General features: G+C 48.8%; 1 protein-coding gene across 2 annotated transcripts in view; it reads left to right on the top strand.

Annotated features, from left to right (window-relative positions):
- Nucleotides 1–25860, top strand: part of PRKAR1B (protein kinase cAMP-dependent type I regulatory subunit beta) — a 524789-nt gene that overhangs the window by 29049 nt on the left and 469880 nt on the right. The window lies entirely within an intron of this gene.

The raw sequence follows: 25860 nt of genomic DNA, 5'->3' as shown, positions 1-25860 counted from the left end.
AGCGTCACCAATTTACACTCTCCCTGGGCACTTCAGTTTAAGCCCTGAAGTGCCCAGGGCGAGTGTCAATCAGTGACCCTTCGTCACAGAGTGGGGTAGGGTCAGCAGTCTCACTGACCCCATCCCTCTCTGTGATGAGGTTGGGACTGCTGCTTTCCCTCATTGGCTGACCTAAGGTCAGCCAATGAGGGAAGCCAGCAGTCCCAACCCTCCTGGGACCTGGAGGCCGAAGGTAAGTGTGTGTGTGTGTGTGTGTGTATGTGTGTGATGTTTCAAATTGAATGTTTGGTGCATGCGTGCCTGTTTGAATGGTATGAATGTTGTTAATGGATGTGCGTGCGTGCGTGTGTGAAAGAATGAGTGTGTGTGATGTTTTAAAATGAATGGTGCGAGCGTGCATGTTTGAATGGTATGAGTGTTGTTAATGGATGTGCGTGCGTGCATGTCTGTGTGTGAAAGAATGAGTGTGTGTGTGTGTGCCCCGCCTGCCCCCCTCCCTCCTAAAGCTGCCGGCCGCCACTGGTAAACAAATGACACAAAAGGCATTTTGGTTGTCCTGTCCTTTAGAGATACATGTAACTAACAGTGACAATACAATGCATTCAACAGATAACCTGGCTTTGCTCCTACTCATACTCATCAGAACATTTGTTTTTCATGTTGACATGTTCCATTAAAATTGTTTGTGAATCCCAGACGTATAGTGAGCAGGCATACACTGCTACAACTGTAACTCCAAATGCTTGGTCAGTGGACCAGAGCTCTGAGTAAAGTGGAGAATGTGCTATGAAGAGACTGTCTGATAAAAGACAATGATCTGTTTACAGGATCATGCCATTGCTTTGCTTCCTCCTTTAACAAGGGAAAGGGAATAGAATGAGCATACAAAAGTGAATGGGCTAAAAATGGACCTTGAATACTTTTCCAAGACAACAGATGATGGGTATGTAGTTTGCAAATTTCCATTGAGATTAAAATTATATTCAGGTCCACTGTAATTAGGTTCTTCTGTGGCCACTCTGTTTTCCGCAACTTTCATTTACAGTGGGCGTGCACTAACAATGTCATCTTCTTCTGGAGCTTTTAAATTCAGACATACTTTACTTCTTTAAAGGTCGTTATCCCGTCAGTGTTTAGAGTATAGCTTCCATATTTGTTCCTTTTCCTTCCCTTCATAGGGACTCTACTCCATTAAAACCCTCTTCTGATTTGAGCTTACTACGGGATTGCCAAGGATAATTAAGTTCTTTAAAGTCATTTTAATGTTTCATTTCTCTTACCCGATGTCTCATTTTTTTTATCCTCTCAATTCATTTACCAGGTTGCTCTCATGTAATTCAGATTTATTAAAAATAAAGGTGTGTCTCTACTTTTAATCTGGTGACAACATTTAGTAAATTAGACTAATGCTTTTGTTAGCTTTAAACCATTGACTCATTCCCTGTAGATCGTACTATGTGGGTTTTCAGCCTCAAAACCATTGAGGGAAATTGACGGCCTTCATTGTGGTTAAATTTCACTATGTTTTCCACGTTTCTGTTCTGTTGTGTATAGCATTATTATTTTTCATCAATGCCACACTGTTTCCTGTTGTTGCCAGCCTTAATTTCCCCTCAATCTCTTTCAATTATTTCTTCAGCGCAAGACACTTACCTATTATGATGAGTGTTATGTGGATGATATACTTTTATACCCAGCCAATGCAAGGGATAAATGGTATTGTGTGATGCTCCAAAATTGATTCATAAGATTGCTGGGCTTATTTCCTTCAGGTAGTCCTGACGGTAAACAACTTTTTTTTTGTTTTCAACATAGATATCAGTACATTGATAACAGTTACCGACATCTCTAGTTCCCATTCATTCTCACAAAACGTCTGTTACCTTAATTTCTCCAAGCGTCTGAGTCTTAATTCTGCCTTTTACCCTCACTGGATACAGTTCTTTCCTAATTCGCTCATATTGGTACATGAGTTTCCTCCTTTTCGGATCTTTGTATTGTTTTTGGTTGTTGCGTAGACAGTGTACTTAGTGGTTACTAAATTACTCTTTGATTCTGATGGATACAACTACCTGTGGATTCCTCACCTCATGAATACTCCCATGGCGCCAGCATTCGACGGAAATCTTCTTACTAGTCTCTGCACGTCGACGAGGACGTCACTGTCTCGCACGCGACGCCGTCTGACGTCATACAGGCAATAAGAGGTCCTCGACGACGTGCAGACGTCAGTTCCCTTTTTTCCGTGCATTCGAAACGGTTATCTTCGAGGGAGCAACTGTTACTCTTGCGGTTACAGTGTATATCTTGCTGCGTACTCTTTCTCTGTGGAAATAATGTCGCAGAGAAAGTCTGGATTTAAGCCTTGTCGTGAGTGTGGAGGCAAGATGTCGGTGACGGATCCTCATTTCGATTGCTTTTGGTGTTTGAGCTCCGACCACGACGTCTCGACTTGTGATTCATGTCAGCACATGAATCCGAAGGCCCTTAAAGAACGCGAGGCGAAGCTGTTTATGGCCAAGTCAAAGGAGAAGCATCACAAGAAAAAGTCTTCTCCAAGACATCGGCGTCATCGAGACTCCCGGCGCCGTAGAGAATCTCGGCGTCATTCAAGGGAGGCTCGTTCCAGGTCTCCGGATCGGCGCCGAAGGACATGGGAGGTCAGCCCCACGGTGACGCCGCATCCCTCGACGCCGTTGTCCTCTCCGGCGTCTCCAACTTCGCCTGGACAGGCGTCGGTGATTGAGGTATTGGAGCCTCAAGTGTTTTCTCCGTCGCAGACGCCGAGGCCGGCGTCGGGGTCGCCTCCGAGTCAGGCACTCCAGTATCCGGCTTTTCCCACCCCTGGAGCCGATAGTTCCGCATTCTTGAATGCGATGTATGCCATCTTCCAACAGATGGCTCCAGGGGGTGCTCCGGCTGGGCCTTTGGCCTTTTCTTTGGGTGATCCTGCGCCTCTTCGGCCAGCACCCTTTATGCCCTTTCTCCCGTTTGGGAACGTGGGCTCGGCGCCAGTGTCGGCGCCGGTGGCCGCTCCGGTGGCTTCGGAAGGATTGGCCCCAGGGATTTCCATCCCGTCGACGTCGAGATTTCGGCCTGTGACTCCGGTGGGTCCATCCGTTTCAACTGCTCTTCAGTCGGCGCCGAAGTTACCTGTGGCGCCGGATGCGGCGTCGGTGGCTTCGGAAGATCGGCGCCGATCTCCGACTTCGGCGGAGGTATTGTCGACTCCGCGGATTGAGCAACGACTGCATTCAAGGAGGCGTGCTCTCCGGGTACTAGAAGAGCAGGAGTACCAACGAGCCCTAGAGGAAGGAGAGCTAGAGGACTCGGGTGATGGGCTGCGTGGACTGGAGTCGGCCAGTGGGCTGGACACTTCCCCTGAGTGGGACCTTTCGTCCCCGGGGGAATATACAGAGGAAGCTGCTTCCTTTCATACAGTGGTACGGAAGGCAGCTAGTTTTTTGGACCTGCCTTTGCCGGTGGTGGAGGCGAAACAAAACCTTTTGACAGAGGTGTTGCATCCGGCCTCAGCCGCGGCGGAGCCTCTATTACCTTTTAATGACGCTCTGCTGGATCCGGTTTTAGAGGTGTGGAAGAAGCCGGCATCTTCCCCAGCAGTTCACAGAGCCGTGGCCAGGAGGTATCGGACGGCTCCAACTGATCCTGGTTTCCTATCTAGGCACCCTACGCCGGAGAGCTTGGTTGTGCAGGCCTCCTGTTCGTCCAAGTCAGCGCCTGGTTCTTTTCCGACGGTGCCTGGGGACAGAGATTCAAAAAAGCTTGAGGCGCAGTCGAAGAAGATTTTTTCGTCCTGCAGTCTGGCATTAAAAGCCACCAATGCAACCTGTATCCTGGGGAGGTATATTCATGCTCTGATGGATGACATCTCCTCTTCGTTTACAGAGCTTCCCCAGGGTCTTTTGGATCTTGTCTCTGATGCCCAGGCTGCTGCGACCCAAATTATCCAGACGGGACTGGATACCACCGACTCGGTAGCCAGAGCAATGGGCACAACTGTGGTGGAAAGGAGACAGGCCTGGCTCCGTAACTCGGGCTTTTCGGCAGATGTACAGTCCACATTGTTGGATCTCCCGTTTGATGGGGACAAACTGTTTGGGGCTAAGGCTGATTCGGCCTTGGAACGGTTTAAGGAGAGCAGGGCCACGGCTAAGTCGTTGGGACTCCAAGCTCCTTCTTCCACGGCCTCTTCCAGATTCTTCAGGAGGTTTCGTGGATTTGGGCGTGGCTCTTCCTCCTCTTCCTTTCGGGGAAGATATCAGCAACCTGCCTCTTCCCATCCCTATAGATCTTTTAGGGGGAGGGGTAGAGCCCGCACCAGGGGAGCTTCTCAGCAGCACTCTGCCTCTTCCTCATCCTCTGGCGGGGTGCAGCAGGGGAAGCAGCCTTAGGCTTCCACCATTTCCCACTCACTCCTCTCCTGTAGGGGGAAGATTACAGCATTTTCTCACCAAATGGGAGACTGTTACGTCGGACACTTGGGTTCTCAGTGTTGTGGGAAAAGGCTACACCCTTCCCTTTCGGGAGTTTCCGCCCCTCATCCCGCCCCGCCCTTCGTATTGTTCACAAGAACATCTCCTGTTGCTAGAACAGGAGGTAGAAGTCCTCCTTTTAAAGGGCGCGGTGGAGTTGGTCCCGGAGCAGGAAAGGGGTCAAGGAGTTTACTCAAGGTATTTCCTGATTCCCAAGAAGGATGGTCGTTTGAGACCAATTCTGGACCTGAGGATCTTGAATTGGTTCCTCAAGCAGGAAAAGTTCAAGATGCTGACCCTAGCACAGGTGCTTTTGGCGTTGAACATGGAAGACTGGATGGTGTCTGTCGACTTGCAGGATGCTTACTTTCATATCCCGATACTCAAGTCACACAGGAAGTATCTCCGGTTTGTGGTGGGATCGCAACACTACCAGTTTGCGGTCCTTCCGTTTGGTCTTACTTCAGCACCTCGAGTCTTCACGAAGGTGATGTCGGTGGTTGCGGCAGAGCTCAGAAGGAAGGGGATAGCAGTATTCCCTTACTTGGACGATTGGTTGATCAAAGCCAAGTCCCCGGAGCTTGTGTTGCGTCATCTGCAGTCAACAACCCAGTTGTTGTTCGACCTGGGCTTTTCGGTGAACGAGCCCAAATCTCACCTAGAGCCCTCTCAGCGCCTCCTGTTCATAGGGGCAGTACTGGATACAACATTGGGTCGGGCCTTTCCTCCGCCTCAGCGGATTCAAGATATTCAGGATTTGGTTCCAATGTTTCGAAATGGAGCGGTAGTTCCAGTCCTCAAGGTCCTTCGTCTGCTCGGTCTTTTTGCCTCCTGCATTCTGTTGGTCACGCATGCTCGCTGGCACATGAGGGCTCTTCAGTGGTGCCTCCGAAGGCAGTGGTCTCAACACAGAGGGGATCTAGAGGGTACTGTCAAGATCTCCAGAGATGCTGCTGTGGATTTGAAGTGGTGGATTGCAAGCAACAATCTTTCACAAGGAAAGCCGTTCCAGCAGTCGCCACCAGTGGCCACAGTCATAACGGATGCTTCCACTCTAGGGTGGGGAGCTCATCTGGGGGATCTGGAGATCAAAGGTCTTTGGTCTCCAGAGGAACAGATTTTTCACATCAATCTGTTAGAGTTACGGGCCGTACGTCTGGCTCTCAAGGCCTTCCTCCCTTCCCTTCGTGGTCAGTCGGTACAGGTCCTAACGGACAATACTACCACGATGTGGTACATAAACAAGCAGGGAGGAGTGGGGTCGTACCTTCTCTGCAGAGAAGCTCTTCGACTATGGTCCTGGGCAAAGGACCATCGGATTTGCTTGATAGCAAACCATCTGGCCGGAGTTTTGAACGTGCGTGCGGACAGTCTCAGTCGCCACTTCTCGGCAGACCACGAGTGGCGTCTCCATCCAGATCAAGTCCGTTTAATCTTCCAGAAGTGGGGGTTTCCTCGGGTAGATCTGTTCGCCACTCGAGAGAACGCGCATTGTCCGTTGTTCTGCAGCCTTCAGTATCCGATGCAGGAAGCGTTGGGGGACGCGTTTCAAATGACCTGGTGCGGCCAGTTGCTTTACGCGTTTCCTCCCATACCCTTGATTCCTCGAGTATTGAGGAAGATTCGCCAAGACCGGGCTCTAGTAATCTTAATAGCTCCGGATTGGCCAAGGAGGGTGTGGTACTCCGACCTTCTCCAACTCTCAACGTGCCCGCCGCTCCGTCTCCCTTTCAGGGCAGACCTCCTCTCACAGTCGCAGGGGCAGGTTCTACACCCCAACCTCCAGAGTCTGCACCTACATGCCTGGAGATTGAACGGGGCAACCTGAGTTCCTTCTCTCTCCCGCCTGAGGTAGTGGATGTTATATTAGCGGCCAGGCGACACTCCACTAAATCTATCTACGCTAATAGGTGGTCTAAATTTGTTGCGTGGTGTGGAGAGAGGCAGATTGATCCTTTACATGCTCAAATATCGGACGTTTTGTCTTTTGCTCTATCTCTGGCGCAGAAAGGTTGTGCAGTGGCTACCATTAAAGGTTATTTATCGGCCTTGTCAGCCTTCATATGTCTTCCAGACCAACCATCTTTATTTAAATCCCCTATTGTTATCAGATTCTTGAAAGGTCTTCTAAATCAATATCCTCCAAAGCCATTCGTTATGCCGCAATGGGATTTGTCCTTAGTCCTGACTTTCCTTATGGGGTCCCCTTTTGAACCTATGCATTCTTGCCCCTTGAGGTATTTGGTTTTAAAAACAGTCTTCCTGATAGCTATAACATCAGCAAGGAGAGTGAGTGAGTTGCAGGCCTTATCAGTAAAACCCCCTTATACAACTTTTTATGGGGATAAGGTGGTGTTGAGGACCAAGGCTGCTTTCCTCCCGAAGGTTGTTTCACCCTTCCATTTGGCTCAGGCAATTACTTTGTCCACGTTCTATCCTCCGCCTCATCCTTCCAAAGAGGAAGAAAGACTGCACCGTCTGGACCCAAAGAGAGCGTTGAGCTTCTTTATCGATAGAACAAGGGATTTCAGGCTGGAGGATCAGCTGTTTATTGGATACGTGGGCAAGAGGAGAGGAAAGGCAGTCCACAAGAGAACACTATCCAGGTGGGTTGTTCTTTGCATTAAAATATGTTACTCTTTGGCAAAGAAGGATCCTCCTGAGGGCATTAGAGCTCATTCCACCAGAGCTAAGTCGGCCACTTCGGCATTAGCCAGAGGTGTTCCTGTGGTCGACATCTGCAAGGCCGCAACTTGGTCGTCCCTTCACACTTTTGCAAAACATTACTGTTTAGATTCTGAGGTTAGAAGGGACGGTCATTTTGCACGGTCAGTGCTGCAGGATTTCTTGGTTTGACCATTTAGGCACCCACCGCCGGGCGTGGTACTGCTTTGGGACTCTATTCATGAGGTGAGGAATCCACAGGTAGTTGTATCCATCAGAAGAACGAGTTACTTACCTTCGGTAACGACTTTTCTGGTGGATACATTAGCTACCTGTGGATTCCTCACGGTCCCACCCGCCTCCCCGTTGCCTTTATGGTCTTGCCAAGTAATCCTTGAGTGCGCTCCTCTTGGTCTTTGAGGGTGCAATAGATGTATATATAATATATTTATATATATATATATATGTATATGTGTATATATTTTTATGTATATACTTGGTGTGTGTATATATTTTGAAAAGAGAGAGTTTTATATATATATATATATATATGTACATAAAAAGATTTACAGTTATTCGTACAATGTGGTGTATTTTTACAATATAATGGATGTTGCCTTGCTCTTTCATTGCATTGCCTGGTTGTTCTCATGCACGTAAAAAATGATTGGTACTGACGTCTGCACGTCGTCGAGGACCTCTTATTGCCTGTATGATGTCAGACGGCGTCGCATGCGAGACAGTGACGTCCTCGTCGACGTGCAGAGACTAGTAAGAAGATTTCCGTCGAATGCTGGCGCCATGGGAGTATTCATGAGGTGAGGAATCCACAGGTAGCTAATGTATCCACCAGAAAAGTCGTTACCGAAGGTAAGTAACTCGTTCTTCTGTGCCATGCGCGGACTTATGGTCAGCATGGTACTTTCTCTGTGGTTTTATATATGTCTGTTTGTTTTCCAAACTTAGTGTTCCCATCACAGACAGGGAGGTAGGGAAAGTTAAGAAATTGAAAAAGACAGAAGAGCAGGGAGAGGTAAAAGAAAACCAGACGAACCCTTTTCTGGGGCAGAGGAGGGCGTTTGGGAGAAAAGACCAAGGCCCCAAGAGGTACGCATATTATGTTGTTCCTTTCTCCTGCTCCACATATTCACTCCCTCCACCAGTCTGTTATGTACTGATGTAGTATTCTTCTCTGTCCTTGTGGTGTATGAACCCCAAGAGTATTGTGTCCCAGGACTGGGCTTTTTCTGAGTCTATTATAGGCATTCTTATGTCTGTCAGTAGTGTCTCCACCTCCAGTCTTGCCCACTTTATATATTCTGCCCTACACTTATCAATTGTGGATGTCTTCCAGCTTACCATTGCATGATTATCCATTTTATAGCTATTAAATGTGCTAGGTCTAGAAATCTCATGGAGGGTTCAGTGTTAAGGGCCTGGGACTTTTATGCTCCATTCTGGCATCACCAGATTGAAGATCCCAGTGGCCTTCTCCAGTATGCTCGTTATTTTCTGCCAGTGTTCTTTGATTTCTGGGCAGGTCCACACCAAAGGGCAGCAAAGGGGTCATGCTGCTGTGGGGAGATTGTGTACCTTCTTATATTCAGGATGTTGAAGCATTAGTTTAAAACGGGCATTCCTTGATACTTTAGGCGTGTAAGAGGGAATTAAGGTCAAGTTTGTGTACTATATTTCTGTGCCTTAGTCTTGCACCCATTTGTCCCTGGGTGGTGCTAGGTCTGTTTTTCCTTCTTTTATGATAGCTCAGTACTGTGTTATCTGATGTCAACTAATTACCATCGTAAGGACTTGTTCTGGAACCTGAAAATATTGCTGTTCTCCCTCTAGTCGCCTTATGAGTTGTTTGAGGGAGTTGACAACTTCCGAATGAAAGAAACTGTCCAACAGGTAAACCCTCAGAATAGTTTTTAGTTCTGGGAAGCCCTTGAGTGTGCAATTATATTATAGGCCTGTAGGAGGCTGGCCTGGCTTGTAGTGGGTACCAGAGGTACTTACACCTTGTGCCAGGTCCAGTTATCCCTTATTAGTGTAGAAGAGGTGTTTCTAGCAGCTTAGGCTGATAGAAGGTAGCTATAGCAGAGCAGCTTAGGCTGAACTAGGAGACATGCAAAGCTCCTACTATACCACTGGTGTCATATGCACAATATCATAAGAAAACACAATACACAGATATACTAAAAATAAAGGTACTTTATTTTTATGACAATATGCCAAACGTATCTCAGAGAGTACCCTCAGTATGAGGATGCCAAATATACACAAGATATATGTGCACAATACCAAAAATATGCAGTAATAGCAAAAGGAAGTAATGCAAGCAGTGTAAAGTTACAATAGATTGCAATAGGAGCACATAGGTATAGGGGCAACACAAACCATATACTCCAAAAGTGGAATGCGAACCACGAATGGACCCCAAAACTATGTGAGCTTGTAGAGGGTTGCTGGGACTGTAAGAAAACAGTGAGGGTTAGAAAAATAGCCCACCCCAAGACCCTGTAAGGTAGGTGTAAAGTGCACCTACAACCCCCAGAGAGCACAGAAGTCGTGATAGGGGGATTCTGCAAGGAAGACCAACACCAGCAATGCAACAACAGTGGATTTCCGGACCTGAGTACCTGTAAGACAAGGGGACCAAGTCCAAGAGTTGCGACAGTGTGTAGAGTGGGCAGATGCCCAGGAAATGCCAGCTGAGGGTGCAAGGAAGCTGCCACCGGGTGGAAGAAGCTTGGTGTTCTGCAAGAACGAAGAGGACTAGGAACTTCCCCTTTGGAGGATGGATGTCCCACGTCATGAAGAAGCTTGCAGAGGTGTTCCCACGCAGAAAGACCGCAAACAAGCCTTGCTAGCTGCAAGGGTCGCGGTTAGGGTTTTTGGATGCTGCTGTGGCCCAGGAGGGACTAGGATGTCGCCACTTGGATGAGGAGACAGAGGGGGGCGCCCAGCAAGTCAGGGAGCCCTCACAGAAGCAGGCAGCACCCGCAGAAGTACCGGAACAGGCACTTAGAAGTGGAGTGAACCGGGGTCCACCTGAAGTCAGAAAAGGGAGTCCCACGACGCCGGAGGACAACTCAGAAGGTTGTGCACTGCAGGTTGGAGTGTCGGGGACCCAGGCTTGGCTGTGCACAAAGGAAATCCTGGAAGAGTGCACAGGAGCCGGAGAAGCTGCAAATCATGCGGTACCCAGCAATGCAGTCTAGCGTGGGGAGGCAAGGACTTACTTCCACCAAACTTGGACTGAAGAGTCACTGGACTGTGGGAGTCACTTGGACAGAGTTGCTGAGTTCCAGGGACCACGCTCGTCGTGCTGAGAGGGGACCCAGAGGACCGGTGATGCAGTCTTTTGTTGCCTGCGGTTGCAGGGGGAAGATTCCGTCGACCCACGGGAGATTTCTTCAGAGCTTCTGGTGCAAGAAGGAGGCAGGCTACCCTCAGAGCATGCACCACCAGGAAACAGGCGAGAAAGCTGGCAGGATGAAGAGATACAAGGTTGCAGTAGTCGTCTTTGCTACTTTGTTGCGGTTTTGCAGGCGTCCTGAGCAGTCAGCGGTCGATCCTTTGGCAGAAGGTGAAGAGAGAGATGCAGAGGAACTCTGGTGAGCTCTTGCATTCGGTATCTGAAGAATTCCCCAATGCAGAGACCCTAAATAGCCAGAAAAGGAGGTTTGGCTACCTAGGAAGGAGGATAGGCTAGTAAGAAAGGTAAGAGCCTATCAGAAGGAGTCTCTGACGTCACCTGCTGGCACTGGCCACTCAGAGCAGTCCAGTGTGCCAGCACACCTCTGAATCCAAGATGGCAGAGGTCTGGGGCACGCTGGAGGAGCTCTGGGCACCTCCCCTGGGAGGTGCAGGTCAGGGGAGTGGTCACTCCCCTTTCCTTTGTCCAGTTTCGCGCCAGAGCAGGGCTGGGGGATCCCTGAACCGGTGTAGACTGGCTTATGCAGAGATGGGCACCATCTGTGCCCATCAAAGCATTTCCAGAGGCTGGGGAAGGCTACTCCTCCCCAGCCCTGAAACCTATTTCCAAAGGGAGAGGGTGTAACACCCTCTCTCTGAGGAATTCCTTTGTTCTGCCTTCCTGGGCCAGGCCTGGCTGGACCCCAGGAGGGCAGAAACCTGTCTGAGGGGTTGGCAGCAGCAGCAGCTGCAGTGAAAACCCCGGAAAGGCAGTTTCCATGATCCTAGACATATTACATGGCCATGTTCGGAGTTACCATTGTGATGCTGTACCTAGGTAGAGACCTATGTACAGTGCACGCGTGTAATGGTGTCCCCGCACTCACAAAGTCCGGGGAATTTGCCCTGAACGATGTGGGGGCGCCTTGGCTAGTGCCAGGGTGCCCTCACACTAAGTAACTTTGCACCCAACCTTCACCAGGTAGGTGACTTATAAGTTACTTAAGTGCAGTGGTAAATGGCTGTGAAATAACGTGGACGTTATTTCACTCAGGCTGCAATGGCAGGCCTGTGTAAGAATTGTCAGATCTCCCTATGGGTGGCAAAAGAAATGCTGCAGCCCATAGGGATCTCCTGGAACCCCAATACCCTGGGTACCTCAGTACCATATACTAAAAAATTATATGGGTGTACCAGTATGCCAATGTGAATTGGTGAAATTGGTCACTAGCCTGTTAGTGACAATTTGGAAAGCAGAGAGAGCATAACCACTGAGGTTCTGGTTAGCAGAGCCTCAGTGAGACAGTTAGGCATCACACAGGGAACACATACATATAGGCCACAACCTTATGAGCACTGGGGTCCTGGCTAGCAGGGTCCCAGTGACACATAACAAACATACTGACAACATAGGGTCTTCACTATGAGCACTGGGCCCTGGCTAGCAGGATCCCAGTGAGACAGTGAAAACACCCTGACATATACTCACAAACAGGCCAAAAGTGGGGGTAACAAGGCTAGAAAGAGGCTACTTTCTCACAAGGCCCTCTATACTATTGATACCCGCCTTTTTGCCATACATTCGGATTCCATGTCCATTCCTCTTCCCCCTCTCCTGGAAGATCTGATAATAGTATAAAGGCAGTTGTGCTAATATGCTTTAAACAAAAAGTACAGCTACCAATGGGTACCACCATTTTAGCTAGGACTATTCTGCCCATCAATGTCAAAGTACTCCAGAAGGCTATATTTCATTTTGTTGATGCTATTGCCTTCATTCTTTCAATCCGTTTCTAATAAATTGTACTTAGAACTGTATTGTGCATTGCTGTATTTTATCCACACTGCATCTGCGATTGGAACTGTGATTATCCACTTTTTTGTCCCTATGATATTACCCATACCAAATTGTTTCTAATTTTTCCTTTTCAGTACCAAGGCTATTCTTGTCAAATGATGTTCCTTTTCTTTTTATTTATACAACCTCAAATTGTTTCTCAAATTCTGACATAAATACTTTGATTTAGCCTTTTTTCTATTTATCTTCGGAAAGTGGTTGCCACATAGCTATGCTCTCTATTTTGTGGCTTCACTTCAGTATCCAGTTTAAGTGGATAATGGTCATTATCACAAAATTCACCCTCTTGGATCTTGTTTTACACATGCGAAATAATGAGATGTTAAAATTACATAATCAAATAGGTAGGTGGCTTTTCTGTTATCAGATGTCTTCCTAGCAGGGTGATTACATCTACATCTACTATTTATACTGTGAAATGTTTTACAATGTCCACCAACCTTTTTTCTCTTTTATGTGTTTTTGTTGTCTGGAGGCTCTGAACATATATTTCCAGAGTTTTCCTAGATTTCATCATATTAATCCCATTCTGAGATATGAGATATTTTTGCATTACTGTCTTCCGTCAAATGGAGTAAGATTCAACCATAATTTATTTCTTCATCATCCAGGTAGCAAATTGGGCAGGATTGACTATCATTTTCTCTATTCAGTGGAATATAAGTATTACATCGATATTTCTATAGAGTCCTTATTACTATGTTTTAGCAAACGTAATAAAATTGCTAACAAAATCATTGTTTCTGATGGATACAACTACCTGTGGATTCCTCACCTGATGAATACTCCCATGGCGCCAGCATTTGACGGAAATCTTCTTACTAGTCTCTGCACGTCGACGAGGACGTCACTCTAGCCCACGCGACGCCGTCTGACGTCATACAGGCAATAAGAAGTCCTCGCCGACGTGCCGATGACAGTTCCCTTTTTTCCGTGCATTCGAAACGGTTATCTTCGAGGGAGTTACTGTTACCTTCGTGGTTACAGTGTATTGTCTGCTGCGTAGTCTTCTCTGCGGTAACAATGTCTCAGAGGAAGTCGGGTTTCAAGCCCTGTCGAGAGTGTGGGGGCAAGATGTCAGTTACAGATCCTCACTCCGACTGTCTATGGTGTTTGAGCTCCGACCACGACGTCTCGACTTGCGATTCATGTCAACACATGAATCCGAAGGCCCTCAAAGAGCGCGAGGCCAAGTTATTTATGGCAAAGTCAAAGAAGAAGGAGAAACATCATAAGAAGTCTTCTTCGCCAAGGTCTCACCGGCGTCATCGAGACTCCCGGCGCCGTAGAGACTCACGACGTCACTCCAGCAAGGAGTCTCGTTCGAGGTCACCTTCGGCTCGGCGTCGGAGGACTTGGGAGGTCAGCCCCACGGTCACGCCGCATCCATCGACGCCGTTGCCCTCTCCGGCGTCACCGACTTCACCTGGTCAGGCGTCAGTGATTGAGGTGGTGCAGCCTCTTGTGTTTTCTCCGGCGTCGCAGACGTCGAGGCCGGCGTCGGGGTCGCCCTCGATCCAGGCACCCCAGTATCCGGCTTTTCCCACTCCTGGAGCCGATAGTACCGCGTTTCTTAATGCGATGTATACCATCTTTCAGCAGATGGCTCCAGGAGCTGCTCCGGCTGGTCCTTCGGGGCCCTTGGCCTTTTCGTTGGGTGATCCTGCGCCTCTTCGGCCGGCACCCTTTATGCCCTTTCTCCCTTTTGGGAATGTGGGCTCGGCGCCGGTGCCGGCGTCGGTGGCCGCTCCGGTGGCTTCGGATGTTTCGGCCCCGGAGGTTGCCCCTCCGTCGAAGTCAGGATTTTGGCCTGTGACTCCGGTTGGTCCATCGGCTCCAAGACCTCGTCCTCCGGCTCCTGCCTCGGCGCCGAAGCTGCCTGTGGCGCCGGACGCGGCGTCAGATGCTTCTGGAGATCGGCGCCGTTCTTCGACGTCGGCGGAGGCCATGTCGACTCCGCGTATCGAGGAGAGACTTCATTCGAGGAGGCGTGCTCTCCGTCTTTTAGAAGAGCAAGAGTACCAGCGAGTCCTAGAGGAGGGAGAGATTGAGGACTCTGGAGACGGACTGCATGGTCTGGATACAGCCAGTGGGCTGGACACTTCCCCTGAGTGGGACCTTTCATCTCCAGGGGAATATACGGAGGAGGCTGCTTCCTTTCATGCTGTGGTGAGGAAGGCAGCGAGCTTTTTGGACCTGCCTTTGCCGGTGGCAGAGGCAAAGCAGAATTTGCTGACAGAGGTATTGCATCCGGCCTCTGCTGCAGCTGAGCCTCTCTTGCCATTTAATGAGGCTTTGCTGGATCCGGTGTTGGAGGTGTGGAAGAAGCCGGTGTCTTCCTCGGCCGTTCATAGGGCTGTGGCCAGGAGGTATCGAGCTGCACCATCTGACCCTGGCTTTCTCTCTAGACACCCTACGCCGGAGAGCTTGGTGGTGCAAGCCTCCTGTTCCTCAAAGTCAGCGCCTGGTTCCTTCCCGACGGTGCCTGGAGACAGAGACTCCAAGAAACTGGATGCGCAGTCCAAGAAAATATTTTCGTCATGCAGTTTGGCGTTGAAGGCCACCAACGCCACGTGCATTCTGGGGAGGTACATCCATGCGCTGATGGATGATATTTCGTCTTCATTCACGGAGCTTCCCCAGGGTCTTTTGGATGTGGTCTCGGACGCCCAGGCTGCCGCGACCCAGATTATCCAGTCTGGGCTGGACACGACTGACTCGGTGGCCAGGGCGATGGGCACGGCTGTGGTGGCAAGAAGACAGGCCTGGCTCCGAAACTCAGGGTTCTCTGCGGATGTGCAGTCGACCCTGCTGGACCTCCCGTTTGATGGGGACAGACTGTTTGGAGCCAAGGCAGATTCAGCCTTGGAACGATTTAAGGAGAGCAGAGCCACAGCCAAATCGTTAGGACTGCAAGCTCCTTCTTCCTCTGCCTCTTCTAGAATTTTCAGGAGGTTTCGGGGATTTGGGCGTGGCTCTTATTCCTCTTCCTTTCGGGGGAGGTTCCAGCAACCCGCCTCTTCCCTCCCCTATAGGTCATTTAGAGGGAGGGGGAGGGGTGGGGTCCGTACCAGAGGAGCCTCTCAACAGCACTCTGCCTCTTCCTCGTCCTCTGGAGGGGTGCAGCAGGGGAAGCAGCCTTAGGCTTCCACCGTTTCCCACTCACTCCTCTCCTGTAGGGGGCAGATTACAGCGTTTTCTCCACAAGTGGAAGTCTATCACAACGGACACTTGGGTTCTCGGCATTGTGGGAAAAGGCTACGCCCTTCCCTTTCGGGAGTTCCCGCACCTCATCCCGCCCCGCCCATCTTATTGTTCAGAAGAACACCTCCTGTTGCTAGAACAGGAGGTTCAAGTCCTCCTTTCAAAGGGCGCGGTAGAGTTGGTCCCAGAGCAGGAAAAGGGTCGAGGTTGTTACTCAAGATACTTCCTGATTCCCAAAAAGGATGGTCAGTTGAGACCAATCCTGGATCTGAGGATCTTGAATTGGTTCCTCAAACAGGAAAAGTTCAAGATGCTGACCCTAGCACAGGTGCTTTTGGCGTTGAACAAGGAAGATTGGATGGTGTCTGTCGACTTGCAGGATGCTTACTTTCATATCCCGATACTCAAGTCGCACAGGAAGTATCTCCGGTTTGTGGTAGGGTCGCAGCACTATCAGTTTGCGGTCCTCCCGTTTGGTCTTACTTCAGCACCTCGAGTCTTCACAAAGGTGATGTCAGTGGTTGCGGCGGAGCTCAGAAGGAAGGGGATAGCAGTATTCCCTTACTTGGACGACTGGTTGATCAAAGCCAAGTCCCCGGAGCTTGTGTCGCATCATCTGCAGTCAACAACCCAGTTGTTGTTCGACCTGGGCTTTTCGGTGAACGTGCCCAAATCTCACCTGGAGCCCTCTCAGCGCCTCCTGTTCATAGGGGCAGTACTGGATACAACATTGAGTCGAGCCTTTCCTCCGCCTCAGCGGATTCAAGATATTCAGGAATTGGTTCCAATGTTTCGAAATGGAGCGGTAGTTCCAGTCCTCAAGGTCCTTCGTCTGCTCGGTCTGTTCGCCTCCTGCATTCTGTTGGTCACGCATGCTCGCTGGCACATGAGGGCTCTTCAGTGGTGCCTCCGAAGGCAGTGGTCTCAACACAAGGGAGATTTAGAAGGTACTGTCAAGATCTCCAGAGATGCTGCTGTGGAATTGAAGTGGTGGATTGCGGGCAACAATCTTTCACAGGGGAAGCCGTTCGCGCAGTCGCCACCAGTGGCCACGGTAATAACGGATGCCTCCACCCTAGGATGGGGAGCTCATCTGGGGGATCTGGAGATCAAAGGGCTTTGGTCTCCAGAGGAACAGGTGTTTCATATCAATCTGTTGGAGTTACGGGCTGTACGTTTGGCTCTCAAGGCCTTCCTCCCATCCCTTCGTGGTCAGTCGGTACAGGTCCTGACGGACAATACTACCACGATGTGGTACATAAACAAACAGGGAGGAGTAGGGTCGTACCTTCTCTGCAGAGAAGCTCTTCGGCTATGGTCCTGGGCAAAGGACCATCAGATTTGCTTGGTGGCAAATCATCTGGCCGGGGTCTTGAATGTACGTGCGGACAGTCTCAGTCGCCAATTCTCGGCAGACCACGAGTGGCGTCTCCATCCAGATCAAGTCTGTTTAATCTTCCAGATGTGGGGGTTTCCTCGGATAGATCTGTTTGCCACTCGGGAGAACGCGCATTGCCCGTTATTCTGCAGCCTCCAGTATCCGATGCAGGGAGCGTTGGGGGACGCGTTTCAGATAACCTGGTGCGACCAGTTGCTTTACGCGTTTCCCCCCATACCCTTGATTCCTCGAGTGTTGAGGAAAATTCGCCAAGACCGGGCCCAAGTCATCTTAATAGCTCCGGATTGGCCAAGGAGGGTATGGTACTCCGACCTTCTCCAACTCTCACTGTGCCCTCCGCTCCGTCTCCCTCTCAGGGCAGACCTCCTCTCGCAGTCGCAGGGGCAGGTTTTACACCCCAACCTCCAGAGTCTGCACCTACATGCTTGGAGATTGAACGGGGCAACCTGAGTTCCTTCTCTCTCCCACCTGATGTAGTGGATGTTATCTTAGCGGCCAGGCGACACTCCACTAAATCTATCTACGCTAATAGGTGGTCTAATTTTGTTATGTGGTGTGGAGAGAGACAGATTGATCCCTTACATGCTCATCTGTCACATGTTTTGTCTTTTGCACTGTCTCTAGCGCAGAAAGGTTGTGCAGTAGCTACCATTAAGGGTTATTTGTCGGCCTTGTCAGCCTTCATTTGTCTTCCAGACCAACCATCGTTATTTAAATCCCCTATTGTTCTCAGATTCTTGAAAGGTCTTCTGAATCAATATCCTCCAAAACCATTCGTTATGCCTCAATGGGATTTGTCCTTGGTCCTGACTTTCCTTATGGGGTCCCCTTTTGAGCCTATGCATTCTTGCCCCTTAAGGTATTTGGTTATTAAAACAGTATTCCTGGTAGCTATAACATCTGCAAGGAGAGTGAGTGAGTTGCAGGCCTTATCGGTTAAACCCCCTTATATAACGTTTTATGGGGATAAGGTGGTGTTGAGGACCAAGGCTGCTTTCCTTCCGAAGGTTGTTTCACCCTTCCATTTGGCTCAGACAATCACTTTGTCCACGTTTTATCCTCCGCCTCATCCTTCAAAGGAGAAAGAAAGACTACATCGCCTGGACCCAAAAAGGGCGTTGAGCTTCTATATCGACAGAATGAAGGATATCAGGCTGGAGGATCAGCTGTTTGTCGGATACGTGGGCAAGAGGAGAGGAAAGGCAGTCCACAAGAGAACACTCTCCAGGTGGGTTGTTCTTTGCATTAAAATCTGTTACTCTTTGGCAAAGAAGGATCCGCCTGAGGGCATTAGAGCTCACTCCACCAGAGCTAAGTCGGCCTCTTCGGCCTTGGCCAGGGGTGTTCCTGTGGTTGACATCTGCAAGGCCGCAACTTGGTCGTCCCTTCACACTTTTGTGAAACATTACTGTTTGGACTCTGAGGTCAGAAGGGACGGTCATTTTGCACGGTCAGTGCTGCAGGATTTCTTGGTTTGACCATTTAGGCACCCACCGCCGGGCGTGGTACTGCTTTGGGACTCTATTCATCAGGTGAGGAATCCACAGGTAGTTGTATCCATCAGAAGAACGAGTTACTTACCTTCGGTAACGACTTTTCTGGTGGATACATTAGCTACCTGTGGATTCCTCACGGTCCCACCCGCCTCCCCGTTGCCTTTTTGGTCTCTCCAAGCAATCCTTGAGTGTGCTCCTTTTGGTCTTCAAAGTTGCAATACATTTTGCATGTATGATATTTGTATATATGTGTATATTTATATATAAATCTATATATATATTGGGTATATACATGATTCGTATGTATAAATATATTTATTTGTTTAAAAAAAAAAAAACAAAAAAAGAAAAAGGTTATATTAAATCTACAGCTATTTTATTGCAATGTTGTGTGATTTACAATATTAAGAGATGTTGCTTTGCTCTTTCATTGCATTGGGTTATTATTATTATTCTCATGCACGTAAAAAATTTTGGTACTGTCATCGGCACGTCGGCGAGGACTTCTTATTGCCTGTATGACGTCAGACGGCGTCGCGTGGGCTAGAGTGACGTCCTCGTCGACGTGCAGAGACTAGTAAGAAGATTTCCGTCAAATGCTGGCGCCATGGGAGTATTCATCAGGTGAGGAATCCACAGGTAGCTAATGTATCCACCAGAAAAGTCGTTACCGAAGGTAAGTAACTCGTTCTTATGTGACATATCTGAACCATATCCAGATGAAATTACATTTATATGAAAAAAATGAGACCTTTTCTCTGCCTTCTAGTCAATTGCCATGTAATTGTTAAAGTCATTATTAGAAATATGCCAAGTTTCATGTGTAAAATAATAAGTATGTTTACCATGTTTATATTGTAGCCAATTATTACATCTCACGATCGCTACCACACTCCAAGTAGCTAAATTTACCAATCTGCTACTAGGTGTGCTGATCTTCCTTACTTTTTTCTGTATGTTCTAGCTAACCTTGACAAGGCTTCATTTGGACAGTTCTTGGGCTCTTCTTCCCTGGTTTCTAGTAATTGTATAGACCTTACACCATTAAATGTTGTTTTATCTATCTTATCTTTTGCTCCTCTTACTGTCTCTTCATGTATTTAATTAGGCAATGGTCACGCTCCCATTCCTTTAATTTCACAATCAAACTCAACTATTTTTGTATTAATCTTCCAGATATGCTCTTTAACTAGCATTACTTTGATACCATATTTATGATGACCATTCACTGAATTAATGATTGCTACAGTTATCTTCTCTGAACAAAAATAAGCTGCTGTTTCTTTTATAATTATATCCTTTGCAGGACTTCTGGTGAATTATACCAAGTTGAGATCACTAGCATTTACTCCTTGTAAAGATAAAATCACATGTAAAATTTCAAGAGCTCTATTCCAGGGGGAAGAACATTTCATTGCAAACAATTTTATAAAACAATAGGGCCTTTGGAATACAGGTAATGGATTTTCTGGGGCACAGTTTCCACATGTTTTCTTCTCCCGGTGGCTCCCTTTTCCGACTTTGCAGCACTTTCACTATTCTTCATAACCAATGTTACCTCATAACTGAACTCCGAATTACATTCATTCCTTTATTAGTGTAACCTCTTATCTGTTCTAGGTCTTGACTGAGCCTGTAATCATATTCTTAAGTGTTCCCTCGGAGGGCTTCCTAATCGCTAGGCTTTCTAAATTCACAGTGAAATCTGAAACTGTAGTTGAGGTTCCTAGAGATTATACTTTGATTTTCTCTATAGCTAACCTTAATATTAATCGGAGGTTGCATTGGCTTAGGTGAGGCTTCTCATTTTATACGTCACTCTAGATTAAAAAAGGAGTCCAAGGTTTTCTGACTAGATGAATTGGTTTGTATTATCCATTTGCTTTTGTTTTTTACATCACTATGGGCCAGATGTAGGAAGCCTTTTGCTCGTCGCAAACTGTGAAAAACGCAGTTTGCGACGCGCAAAAGGCTTAACGCGATGCACAACCTCAAATTGCGAGTCGTTACCGACTCGCAATTTGAGGCTGCGACTCGCAAATAGGAAGGGGTGTTCCCTTCCTATTTGCGACCGCATCGCCATGCTGAGTTGGTTTGTGACCGCGAATGCGGTCGCAAACCAACTCGCAGTTACCATCCACTTGAAGTGGATGGTAACACATTTGCAAAAGGGAAGGGGTCCCCAAGGGACCCCTTCCCCTTTGTGAATGCCCAAAAAAACATTTTTTCAGAGCAGGCAGTGGTCCTATGGACCACTGCCTACTCTGAAAAAACCGAAACCAAATGGTTTCGGAAGTTTTTCGTTTTGCAGCTCGTTTTCCTTTAAGGAAAACTCGCTGCAAAAAGAAAAAAAAACTGCTTTATTTAAAAGCAGTCACAGACATGGTGGTCTGCTGTCTCCAGCAGGCCACCATCCCTGTGAGTGCATTGACTCGCTATGGGGTCGCAAACTGCGACCCACCTCATTAATATTCATGTGGTGGGTCTTTGCAACCCCATAGCGAGTCGCAGAAGGTGTCTGAGACACCTTTCTGCATAATATTTTGCGAGTTGCAAATTGCGAGTCGCTGTGACTCGCAATTTGCAAGTCGCAAAATATTTTTTTGCCACATCTGGCCCTATATCCATTATTATCTACCCAGGTGTTCTTTGTGATTTAGAAAACGTTCAGGTCACAAGCATCCGTGCTGTACTTATTGGGGGTTATATTCTGCAGCACTTGGATTCACTTTTGCCATTTCCAGACCTTTCCTCATGGAGTCTAGTGTGATGTCTACCCTAAATTCCTTCTTTCCCTGCCCTTTTCTTGCTATCCTTAGTTTTTTTTGTTATAGGTTATTTAATTATATTTTTCTTGCACAAAACAAAACCATGACAGAACCGTATTGGCCTGTTAGGCACCGCCGAGGTTTCATAGACACAGGTTCTCTCTCCTCCTTCCATACGCTCGGCTAAGTCCTGAAGAGCAAACTTCCCCTCCAAATATAAAAGCAATAGATCACATACCACAGCCACATGTTAGAAATAATGGGGTCTCTAATTGGCAGTTGGTTTGCACCCTGTCTAAGTAGTGTCCCTCACTCTAGTCGAGATAAGGGAGATACCCGCTCAGATAATCCCTGCTCACCCCCTTGGTAGCTTGGCACGAGCAGTCAGGCTTATCTCAGAAGCAATGTGTAAAGCAGCTGCACATAACACACAGTAATAAATGAAAACACTACAAAAGGACACCACACCAGTTTTAGAAAAATAGCCAATATTTATCTGTGTAAAACAAGACCAAAATGATAAGAATCCAACATACAGTGTTAAAGATATGAATTTTGCAAGATTTACTCAGAAATACAGTTCCTTGAAGTCCATAGCTCCACTTGGGGCTATCACGGCATTGTGATCAACCGTGATCAAGTTCAGGCCAGCTGCGGCGTTGCGGGCCAGCTACGGTGTCTGGGAGACCCGCAAACAGTACCTTTGGAATTGCAGGGCATCATGGTCCTCGCTGGGAGCTCCGGAGAGCGGCGTCGCTGCTGTCATGGTGCCGATTCCGGAGTCCGAGCGGCGGTCACCAGGCCCTTGAAGTCACACGCGTTGCTGATCAAACTCTAGGCTGATGTAGTCAGGAGCGTCTGCGTGAATGGTGTCAGCTGCGGTGCGAAGCTGAACGATGCGACTTGCGGTGCCCACAGGTCACTGTCGGTAAGGCCAGGGCTGTGATGTGAAGTGGGATGGTACAGCGTGTGGTGTCACCATATCACAGTGCAGGCAGCAGTGTTGTTGCTGAAGCACTGTCGTCGGTGGGTCCAAGCCGGCGGTGCAGGACAGGATGGTGCTTCATGACCCTCATGTCCACCAGGCCACTGTGCCGGCAGAGATGCCTGGTGACGACAATGGAGTTGATGGTGCTGGCGTCGGTGGACCGGGACTACGGTGCGGTACAACTCCTCTAGCTCTACAACTCTTCTCCTGGGCAGAGGTTCCTCTTGATTCCAGAAAGATCCTAACAGTCTGGAGTTTTGGGTCCACTACTTATACCCAGTTCTGCCTTTGAAGTAGGCAAACATCAAAGGAAAGGCTTTGTTGACAAGATCCTGCCTTGCCCAGGCCTGGCCCCAGACACACTCCAGGGGGTCGGAGACTGTATTGTGTGAGGGCAGGCACTGCCCTTTCAAGTGTAAGTGACCACTCCTCCCTCCACTCTAGCCCATATGGCTCATCAGGATATGCAGGCTACACCCCAGCACCCTTTGTGTCACTGTCTAGAGGGAATGCACAACAGCCCAACTGTCAAACTGGCCCAGACAGGGAATCCACAAACAGACAGTGTCACAGAATGGTTTAAGCCAGAAAATGCCTACTTTCTAAAAGTGGCATTTTCAAACACACAATCTAAAAGCCAACTTCACTAGAAGATGTATTTTCAAATTGTGAGTTCAGAGACCACAAACTCTATATTTCTATCTGCCCTCAAAGGGAATCTGCGCTTTAAAGTTATTTAAAGGCAGCCCCCATGTTAACCAATGAGGGAGATAGGCCTTGCAACATCGAAACCCGAATTTGGCAGTATTTCACTGTTAGGACATGTAAAACACACCTGTACATGTCCTACCTTTGAAATACACTGCACCCTGCCCATAGAGCTACCTAGGGCCTACCTTAGGGGTGCCTTACATGTACCAAAACGGATGGTTTGGGCCTGGCAAGTGAGTACACTTGCCAGGTCGAATTGGCAGTTTAAAACTGTACACACGGACACTGCAGTGGCAGGTCTGAGCCATGTTTACAGGGCTACTAATGTGTGTGGCACAACCAGTGCTACAGGCCCACTAGTAGCATTTGATTTACAGGCCCTAGGCACCTCTAGTGCACTTTACTAGGGACTTACTAGTACATCAAAAATGCCAACCAGGCGTAAACCAATCAACAATACAATTTACACAGAGAGCATATGCACTTTAGCACTGATTAGCAGTGGTAAAGAGCCCGGAGCGCTAAAGCCAACAATAACTGGTGAGAAAAGATAGGAGAAAGGAGGCAAAAAGATTGAGGATGACCGTGTAAAAAGGACCAGGTGCAACACCACACAACATTATTATTAATACCAAATAGAGATCTTCCCATTTGATGTGTGGGGAACAGCCTCTGGGCATACACCAGGAAAGTGGCACAATGAAATGCAGGCTTAGAACTGGGCTTGTGAGGTTGGGCCACCTCTCTCGCACATCACACGAGCAAACTGTTCCATCACCAAACTAAACACAAGGGGTCATGGGGGCATCCATGTCTGCCAGTGCGGCCACCCCATCCTAATACTCCTTGATGATCACAAAACCCAGACTGTGTGCATAAAGTCAACTTCCTCCATTTGTCAACTCAAATAAATTGGTGAGGAGTTACATTTATGATGCCACATTTGGGTGCTAGAGTAGTATATTGGATCTCTGTGATTTAAGTGGATCAGTTGGTATCTGAATATGTCAATCTCCCTACGGGCAATGAGGTCTGCCTGCCAATCTCTATTAATGATGGTGCTCCGATCTGCCTCTTAATGCCCCAGATGTGTCAGGTGTGTATATAATGAAAGTCGTACATATCCTAGAGATCTTGTTATCTGATAGTCTAGACATAGTGAGGTTAGTTTCCAGAGAGAGGCCTAATTATAATAGTATTTCTGATGGATACAACTACCTGTGGATTCCTCACCTGATGAATACTCCCATGGCGCCAGCATTCGACGGAAATCTTCTTACTAGTCTCTGCACGTCGACGAGGACGTCACTCCAGCCCACGCGACGCCGTCTGACGTCATACAGGCAATAATAGGTCCTCGCCGACGTGCCGATGACAGTTCCCTTTTTTCCGTGCATTCGAAACGGTTATCTTCAAGGGAGCTACTGTTACCTTCGTGGTTACAGTGTATTGTCTGCTGCGTAGTCTTCTCTGCGGTAATAATGTCTCAGAGGAAGTCGGGTTTCAAGCCCTGTCGAGAGTGTGGGGGCAAGATGTCAGTTACAGATCCTCACTCCGACTGTCTATGGTGTTTGAGCTCCGACCACGACGTCTCGACTTGCGATTCATGTCAACACATGAATCCGAAGGCCCTCAAAGAGCGTGAAGCCAAGTTATTTATGGCAAAGTCAAAGAAGAAGGAGAAACATCATAAGAAGTCTTCATCGCCAAGGTCTCACCGGCGTCATCGAGACTCCCGGCGCCGTAGAGAATCACGACGTCATTCCAGCAAGGAGTCTCGTTCGAGGTCACCTTTGGCTCGGCGTCGGAGGACTTGGGAGGTCAGCCCCACGGTCACGCCGCATCCATCGACGCCGTTGCCCTCTCCGGCGTCACCGACTTCGCCTGGTCAGGCGTCAGTGATTGAGGTGGTGCAGCCTTTTGTGTTTTCTCCGGCGTCGCAGACGTCGAGGCCGGCGTCGGGGTCGCCCTCGATCCAGGCACCCCAGTATCCGGCTTTTCCCACTCCTGGAGCCGATAGTACTGCGTTTCTTAATGCGATGTATACCATCTTTCAGCAGATTGCTCCAGGAGCTGCTCCGGCTGGTCCTTCGGGGCCCTTGGCCTTTTCGTTGGGTGATCCTGCGCCTCTTCGGCCGGCACCCTTTATGCCCTTTCTCCCTTTTGGGAATGTGGGCTCGGCGCCGGTGCCGGTGTCGGTGGCCGCTCCGGTGGCTTCGGATGTTTCGGCCCCGGAGGTTGCCCTTCCGTCGAAGTCAGGATTTTGCCCTGTGACTCCGGTTGGTCCATCGGCTCCAAGTCCTCGTCCTCCGGCTCCTGCCTCGGCGCCGAAGCTGCCTGTGGCGCCGGACGCGGCGTCAGATGCTTCTGGCGATCGGCGCCGTTCTTCGACGTCGGCGGAGGCCATGTCGACTCCGCGTATCGAGGAGAGACTTCATTCGAGGAGGCGTGCTCTCCGTCTTTTAGAAGAGCAGGAATACCAGCGAGTCCTAGAGGAGGGAGAGATTGAGGACTCTGGAGAAGGACTGCATGGTCTGGATACAGCCAGTGGGCTGGACACTTCCCCTGAGTGGGACCTTTCATCTCCAGGGGAATATACGGAGGAGGCTGCTTCCTTTCATGCTGTGGTGAGGAAGGCAGCGAGCTTTTTGGACCTGCCTTTGCCGGTGGCAGAGGCGAAGCAGAATTTGCTGACAGAGGTATTGCATCCGGCCTCTGCTGCAGCTGAGCCTCTCTTGCCATTTAATGAGGCTTTGCTGGATCCGGTGTTGGAGGTGTGGAAGAAGCCAGTGTCTTCCTCGGCCGTTCATAGGGCTGTGGCCAGGAGGTATCGAGCTGCACCATCTGACCCTGGCTTTCTCT

The sequence above is a fragment of the Pleurodeles waltl genome, chromosome 10 (genome assembly GCF_031143425.1).
Source record: "Pleurodeles waltl isolate 20211129_DDA chromosome 10, aPleWal1.hap1.20221129, whole genome shotgun sequence".
Classification (NCBI taxonomy): domain Eukaryota; kingdom Metazoa; phylum Chordata; class Amphibia; order Caudata; family Salamandridae; genus Pleurodeles; species Pleurodeles waltl.
Note: the sequence above shows the minus strand (reverse complement) of the source record. Positions and strands in the feature narration are given on the sequence as shown.